The following is an 8514-nucleotide window of genomic DNA, read 5'->3' on the forward strand; positions in this document are numbered from 1 at the left end:
AGTCTTCGAGAATTCTCTGCTCCAACTACAGCCAACATCTGAACCGGGCCAATAGTCACTGTTGGAGACAATGTATTTGAGCTCAAGCCAGCCCTCATTAACATGGTACAAGCAAGCCAGTTTTGTGGAAAGGCACATGAAGATATGAGTCCACATCTCCAACACTTCCTAGAGATCTGTAGCACTTTCACCATCAAAGGAGTAACCCAAGATGCCATACTACTTCGCCTCTTCCCATTCTCACTCTTGGGGAAGGCAAAGCAATGGTTCTATGACAACAACGATAGAAATACTACATAGGATAACTGCTCCACTACCTTCCTAGCAAAGTTCTTTCCCACAAGCAAGACCAGTGCTCTGCGTTGGAGAATCTCAAGCTTTTAGCAACAACATGATGAATTTATACCTGAGGCATGTGAACGCTTTTAAGATTATATTGTGGAATGTCCTCATCATGGGATGGAAAATTAGCTACTCATGCAGATTTTCTACCATGGGTTGACCAATAGTACCCGTGAGACTATGGATGCTGCTGCTGGAGGTGCATTCCTGTCGCTCACCATACCAGCTAGAACAACTCTTGTGGAGAAGATGGCCTCCAACCAAGGTTGGAATGAAGAACGTCTTCAGACCCACAAGAAAGGTGGAGGTATGCATCAACTCAAAGAGGTAGACATGTTGTCTACCAAGATGGATCTACTGATGAAGAAGCTCGAAGAACGAGCCAATGAGAAGCAAGAAGTCATGCATATTCATGATTCCCGCATGACGTGTGAAGAGTGTGGAAACATTGGGCATTCAGGGAGAAACTACCCTGAGATCCATGAGGATGTGAACTTTGTCAATAATAACTACTCATGTCCTCAATAAAATCAAGGATGAAATCAGCAACAAAGGCCAAACTACCAAGGTAATTACCAAGGTAACTATCAAGGTAATAATTTTAATAATTTCAATCAACCACCCTTGAGAGAATTAATTGCTGACCAATCCAAACTTATGGAGGGATTATCTAGAAAGGTATTTAACAATGATAAATATCTAGAGGACATAAATAATAGAATGGATAGCTTTGCTTCTGTCATTAAGAACCAGCATAGCTTTAATAAAATGATAGAATCACAAATAGCTCAGCTAGCAGCTGCTGTTCCTCCATCCGACAAAGGTAAGATTCCGAGGCAACCAGAAGATCTAGAAACTGCAAATCTTGTCGATATTCATAATGCAGCATACTACTGTATACAACCATCGATGGGAAGGTGGATAGATTATAACTTGTTGGAAAAGAAAAGTGATGCAGGGAGACCTGTCATACCCATCGTCATTGGACCGCACATTTTCCAAGAATCTATCTGTGACTTCGGAGCAAGTGTCAATATCATGCCTAAGGTAATCTATGATAAAATTAACGGAGATACTTTGTTGTAATCAAATATGCGTTTGCAGCTTGCAGATCAATCACTCTACTACCCCAAGCGAGTTCTTGAAGACGCCACTGTTTGAGTGGGACAATCATATGTTCCCATAGACTTTGTGGTTTTGGAAATAGGTGAAGATATAAGGGCACCCATTATTTTGGGCCGACCTTTCCTAAGCACTGTGAAAGCCATCATCTACGCAGATAGTGCCAAGGTCTGCTTCACAATCAAGGATAAAAAGGAGAAGTTTTCTTTCAAGAACTACATCCTACTATCTCCTAGACATCCGCATATGTCGTACCTGCCCGAATAGACAACAGTAACCAAGAGGAAGAACAATAGGAGAAGGAGGAAGAACAAGGTTAGGTAGCCATAAGAAGAATCAGTTAACATGATCAACACACTCTAATCAGAGTAAGACCACCTCCTCGCTTTATCATTCCTTGCTAAGAAGGATGATCCAGGCGTACCAACGATCGAGCGTACCATTGGACAAAGAATTTTCCATAAGACCTTCTGCGACAATGGATCGGATGTCAACATAATGTCCAATGTAACATATGAATATTTATTTGGCAACAAACCTTTGTTCCCTACATATATGCAATTACAGATGGTGGACCAATTAATCTGGTTTCCAGAAGGAATAGCAAAAAATGTCATGGTAAGAATACACGATCAGTTTGCCCCTACCAACTTCATGGTTCTAGACATGGGTGAAGAAGATGATACACCTATCATATTAGGAAGACCGTTCCTCAACACAACCAACGCGATCATCTACATTGGATCTGGACAAGTCAACTTCTAATTACCTGGAAAAAAGGTATGCTGTTATTTTAATAGTTATACCACTTATGAACAACCCAAGAAGACCTGCTCTAGGAGGAGACGTTGGTCATCCCTACACCAGAAGAATCAATCACCAAACAAAAGTTGGGAGGAAGATGAGGAACCTGAAGAAGTTATAAAAGATGAACCCACTCCGCCAAAATCAAGTCCATAGACCAAGCTGGTGTGGAAGGAAAAAGTGACATCAACAAAGTCACCATTACAAGAGGTGCAACCATCAGAGTCACCATCACAAGAGGTGCAACCATCAAGGTCTCCATCCTTAGGACCGATAGATCCACCTGAAGAATAATGGGCTCTGCTCTAGTAAAGTCCTACTCGGAGGACTTAAAAATCTGAACCCTCGCAGAGAGGTAACATCGGTAGTTAACCATATTTACTTACTAGCATTGTATGAATTCTTTTCACTTTAGCATATTTACTTTCCTACATAGGTATTACATTTAGAAAATAAAATAAAAATTTTATCATCAGAAAATCTTAAGCCCCACATGAGTAATTTTACGGTGTTTAAAAGACCGTAGGAATATTCACCGTGGTGGCATAAAAATAAAAATACCATACATACATATTTCTTGCATGCATATAAAAATGGAAAATCCAAAAAGACATTAGAAAGACATCCTATTAAAAATATGTCAAAACAGAAATATTTCTAAACCTTAAGAATAACTAATCTCTGGACGACTGATTGCTAACCCTTTTACCCTAATCCGTTCCATGAGTTTTGGTATTTTTGTTGGTATTTTGTAGGATGATGCACCAAGATCACGAGCAAATTCATCCAGTTGTCTTCATCTCATTCCATCCCAGGACGAAAGGGACATCCTCTGGCAAATCTGCTCTAAGAAGGATCACTCAACTTCAACATTTGACTACGCCAACATCCAGCTTGGGGGAAATGCATCCCAATGTATCTAGCTAAGTATTTCTTTTTCTTTTGTTCTATTATTTCTAAGTCATAAAAAGATGCATAACAAACTAAAAGGAAAATAAAAATTTAAATTTGTATTAGCTATATATATAATAGTATGGTGTGATCTTAAAAATGAAAACAAAATAAAAAGTGTGTGTCTAAGTTTTCTATTTTTAAGAGCTGAATAAATAAAAGGACTCTGAAGGATAATCTCTTAACATGGAAATGATGAATAGTTGCTCTGTTGTAATTCCTTTCAAGTACCTAATTTTCAGCCTTGAATTCTCTTGAGTCTTGGATACGACTATTTTGATATAAGAATTTACTCTGAACTTGAAACTCGTGGGTAGCGTATGCTTGATCTAAGTCTAAGTAATTGATAGATATGATATGAGAAGGTCAGAGCTACTGTTTATCTTGTTCCAAGTGATTCTAAAGTTTTGGAGATTTATCTTTTGAAAAACATAAACATACTACATGATGAGCTCCTGTATGACAAAGCTTGAATTCCAACCACAGCCATACATGATGTTTAGATTAGGAAAACTTTCACATATATGCTGCTTGTTTTGCATTGAATTTAGTCAAGCTTTGTTGACCCTTATGAGAGGTTTGTCGTGCTATTAAAATCAAGATCACGTGCACACCACCCAAATATGCACTACTTCTACACTGGGGGTAGGTGCAATAACATGCCATTCCATCTAGATCCACCCAAAAATATTTTACTCCTACACTGTGAGAAAACAGCAAAAATATTCTTGATAGGATTTACACCAAATAAATGCTCCAAGTTCTTGTTTCTATCTCTCAAAAGTTTCATTGTAGGAAAGAGACATCAGGCTATGCGAAAGTTATTCATAAAAAAAGAAGAAGAAAAGATGAGAAAAAATGGACAAGTGTCCAAGATATCTAAAACAATGAGTACTCAGATGCCCGTCTGAAAAAAGAAGAAAAGATGAACAAGATAGCCCATGTTTTTTTGCAAAGTTGTTTCCAGTTTCAAAGGCGAGATATGTTTTCAAGGAGCATAGTAGAGGAGCATAGTAGAAATAGGTTAGCCACCATATATATCCACCACATACATCCACAGACATGCACACTTTGATTTGAGTGTATGACTCAACTCTCTTTGGATCCGAAGTTTGACTTTACAATATATGTATTGCAAGTATGCTCTTTTAAGCTTTCTCCACTCCTATGTGCTCCACATAAGCATTAGTTGTAGGAAGAAAGAAAGGCATAACATCACTCTTGCCTTAGTGAGGATCCACAAATATCACATATATTGAGAGACTTGAGAGTGTCATATAATGGAAGATCTAAGTTTTATTTTAAGAACTTATAAAAACTCCAGAATAATGGTTGAGGAAAGAACTTGAGACATAGTGCTTGACTTGATCGTTCTGTCTTTCAATTGCTCAAGACTCAAGTGAAAGCTAAGAAGCCCCATGGTTGAAGGTAATATCCCTTATGTGTAGATATAAAGATGACCTTAGCCACGACTACTAGGTGTAATTGCACTAATCAATGTATACTTTGACTTGTAATTAAGAATGACTTAGGAATTATTCCTCTAATATTCTACTTAACCATGCTAATGCCATAGGAAGGAGTACTCTGAGTGATTTATCATTAATCCATACTGATCATATACATAATTTATCCTATGACTTACCCCTATTATGAGTATAATATTGGTTATGGTTTACTTTTCCATAAATAGCATAAGTTATCAATACATGTCCGTGCCAGACCTTCCCTGTGGTAAAAATATAAATAATGATACCTGGAATACTCTCGAGTAATGTGCTACAATGGTATAATTATCTGTGCGCTTGCAGATTCCTTTTATTTATATATATTCTTTCTAGTCACATGAAATATTAAAGTACTTCTTAGTGTCATTCTAGAAGTGGCACTAGATTCTACCAACAAGCATTTCTAGCTCCAACGCTATGGATGACAACCTAGTAAAAGATGCTAAGGAATGTAAACAATATAGGGTGACTACTTAAAACAAGTGACACGTTAATAAATACCATCAAGCATTTTTGGTGCCATTGCCGGGGAAGGTAGCTAGGCAAAGGAAGTACTGATAAACTTATACTTATTGATGTGATCAAAATAACCATTGACCTCTGCACAAATAGGCTTACCCTTGATTTGTCTACTTGTGTATCTGATGCAGGGTAATGTATGATCGGTTTTGACCTTTTGACAAACTATGTTGATGATCCAGAAGCATTACTTAGGAAAACTAAGGCTAAACTCAAGAAAGTTTCAGCTTTAGAGTCAAAAGACAACCATATAAGGTGAAGCTTAACACCAGAATTTTAAGCCATGGCTAACAAGACTCTTTGAGAATTCTCTGCTCCAACTACAGCCAACATCCGAACCGGGCCAATAGTCACTGTTGGAGACAATGGATTCGAGCTCAAGCCAGCCCTCATTAACATGGTGCAAGCAAGCCAGTTTTGTGGAAAGGCACATGAAGATACGAGTCCACATCTCCAACACTTCCTAGAGATCTGTAGAACTTTCACCATCAAAGGAGTAACCCAAGATGCCATACTACTTCGCCTCTTCCCATTCTCACTCTTGGGGAAGGCAAAGCAATGGTTCTATGCCAACAAAGATAGAAATACTACATAGGATAACTGCTCCACTACCTTCCTAGCAAAGTTCTTTCCCACAAGCAAGACCAATGCTCTGCGTGGGAGAATCTCAAGCTTTTAGCAACAACATGATGAATTTATACCTGAGGCATGTGAACGCTTTTAAGATTATATTATGGAATGTCCCCATCATGGGATGGAAAATAAGCTACTCATGCAGTTTTTCTACCATGGGTTGACCAATAGTACCCGTGAGACTATGGATGCTGCTGCTGGAGGTGCATTCCTGTCACTCACCATACCAGCTAGAACAGCTCTTGTGGAGAAGATGGCCTCCAACCAAGGTTCGAATGAAGAATGTCTTCAGACCCACAAGAGAGGTGGAGGTATGCATCAACTCAAAGAGGTAGACATTTTGTCTACCAAGATGGATCTACTGATGAAGAAGCTCGAAGATCGAGCCAATGAGAAGCAAGAAGTCATGCATATTCATGATTCCTGCATGATGTGTGAAGAGTGTGGAAACATTGGGCATTCAGGGAGAAACTACCCTGAGATCCATGAGGATGTGAACTTTGTCAATAATAACTACTCATGTCCTCAATAAAATCAAGGATGGAATCAGCAACAAAGGCCAAACTACCAAGGTAATTACCAAGGTAACTATCAAGGTAATAATTTTAATAATTTCAATCAACCACCCTTGAGAGAATTAATTGCTGACCAATCCAAACTTATGGAGGGATTATCTAGAAAGGTATTTACCAATGATAAATATCTAGAGGACATAAATAATAGAATGGATAGGTTTGCTTCTGTCATTAAGAACCAGCATAGCTTTAATAAAATGATAGAATCACAAATAGCTCAGCTAGCGGCTGCTGTTCCTCCATCCGACAAAGGTAAGATTCTGAGGCAACCAGAAGATCTAGAAACTGCAAATCTTGTCGATATTCATAATGCAGCATACTACTATATACAACCATCGACGGGAAGGTGGATAGATTATACCTTGTTGGAAAAGAAAAGCGATGTAGGGAGACATGTCATACCCATCGTCATTGGACCGCACATTTTCCAAGAAGCTATCTGTGACTTCGGAGCAAGTGTCAATATCATGCCTAAGGTAATCTATGATAAATTTAATGGAGATACTTTGTTGTACACAAATATGCGTTTGTAGCTTGCAGATCAATCACTCTGCTACCCCAAGCGAGTTCTTGAAGACGCCACTGTTTGAGTGGGACAATCATATGTTCCCGTAGACCTTGTGGTTTTGGAAACAGGTGAAGATATAAGGGCAACCATTATTTTGGGTCGACCTTTCCTAAGCATTGTGAAAGCCATCATCTACGCAGATAGTGCCAAGGTCTGCTTCACAATCAAGGATAAAAAGGAGAAGTTTTCTTTCAAGAACTACATCCTGCTATCTCCTAGACATCCGCAGATGTCGTACCAGCCCGAAGAGACAACAGTAACCAAGAGGAAGAACAATAGGAGAAGGAGGAAGAACAAGGTCAGACAACCATAAGAAGAATCAGTTAACATGATCAACACACTCCTATCAGAGTATGACCACCTCCTCACTTTATCATTCCTTGCTAAGAAGGATGATCCAGGCATACCAACGATTGAGTCTACCATTGGACAAAGAATTTTCCATAAGACCTTCTACGACAATGGATCGAATGTCAACATACTATCCAAGGTAACATACGAATATTTATTTGGTAACAAACCTTTGTTCCCTATATATATGCAATTACAGATGGCGGACCAATTAATCTGGTTTCCAGAAGGAATAGCAAAAAATGTCATGGTAAGAATACACGATCAGTTTGCCCCTACCAACTTCATGGTTCTAGACATGGGTGAAGAAGATGATACACCTATCATATTAGGAAGACCGTTCCTCAACACAACCAACGTGATCATCTACATTGGATCTGGACAAGTCAACTTCTAATTACCTGGAGAAAAGGTATGCTGTTATTTTAATAGTTATACCACTTATGAACAACCCAAGAAGACCTGCTCTAGGAGGAGACGTCGATCTTCCCTACACCAGAAGAATCAATCCCCAAAGAAAAGTTGGGAGGAAGATGAGGAACCTGAAGAAGTTATAAAAGATGAACCCACTCCGCCAAAATCAAGTCCACAGACCAAGCAGGTGTGGAAGGAAAAAGTGACATCAACAAAGTCACCATCACAAGAGGTGCAACCATCAGAGTCACCATCACAAGAGGTGCAACCATCAAGGTCTCCATCCTCAGGACCGATAGATCCACCAGAAGAATAAAGGGCTCTGCTCTAGTAAAGTCCTACCCGGAGGACTTAAAAATCTGAACCCTCGTAGGGAGGTAACATCGGTAGTTAACCATATTTACTTACTAGCATTGTATGAATTCTTTTCACGTTAGCATATTTACTTTCCTGCATAGGTATTACATTTAGAATATAAAATAAAAATTTTATCATCATAAAATCTTAAGCCCCACATGAGTAATTTTACGGTGTGTAAAAGACCGTAGGAATATTCACCGTGGTGGCATAAAAATAAAAATACCATACATACATATTTCTTGCATGCATATAAAAATGGAAAATCCAAAAAGACATTAGAAAGACATCCTATTAAAAATATGTCAAAACAAAAATATTTCTAAACCTTAAGAATAACTAATCTCTGGACGGCTGATTGCTAACCCTT

The 8514-nt window shown here is 38.6% G+C and overlaps 2 non-coding genes across 2 annotated transcripts; both read right to left on the reverse strand.

The window, feature by feature from the left end:
• Positions 1–354: 354 nt before the first annotated feature.
• Positions 355–461, reverse strand: LOC136468153 (small nucleolar RNA R71). Its single transcript, XR_010761692.1, has one exon. It is a non-coding gene; the product is annotated as a small nucleolar RNA R71 (small nucleolar RNA).
• A 5432-nt stretch (positions 462–5893) lies between these two features.
• Positions 5894–6002, reverse strand: LOC136468150 (small nucleolar RNA R71). Its single transcript, XR_010761689.1, has one exon. It is a non-coding gene; the product is annotated as a small nucleolar RNA R71 (small nucleolar RNA).
• Between the last annotated feature and the right edge of the window lie 2512 nt (positions 6003–8514).

The sequence above is a fragment of the Miscanthus floridulus genome, chromosome 7, assembly GCF_019320115.1.
Source record: "Miscanthus floridulus cultivar M001 chromosome 7, ASM1932011v1, whole genome shotgun sequence".
NCBI lineage: Eukaryota > Viridiplantae > Streptophyta > Magnoliopsida > Poales > Poaceae > Miscanthus > Miscanthus floridulus.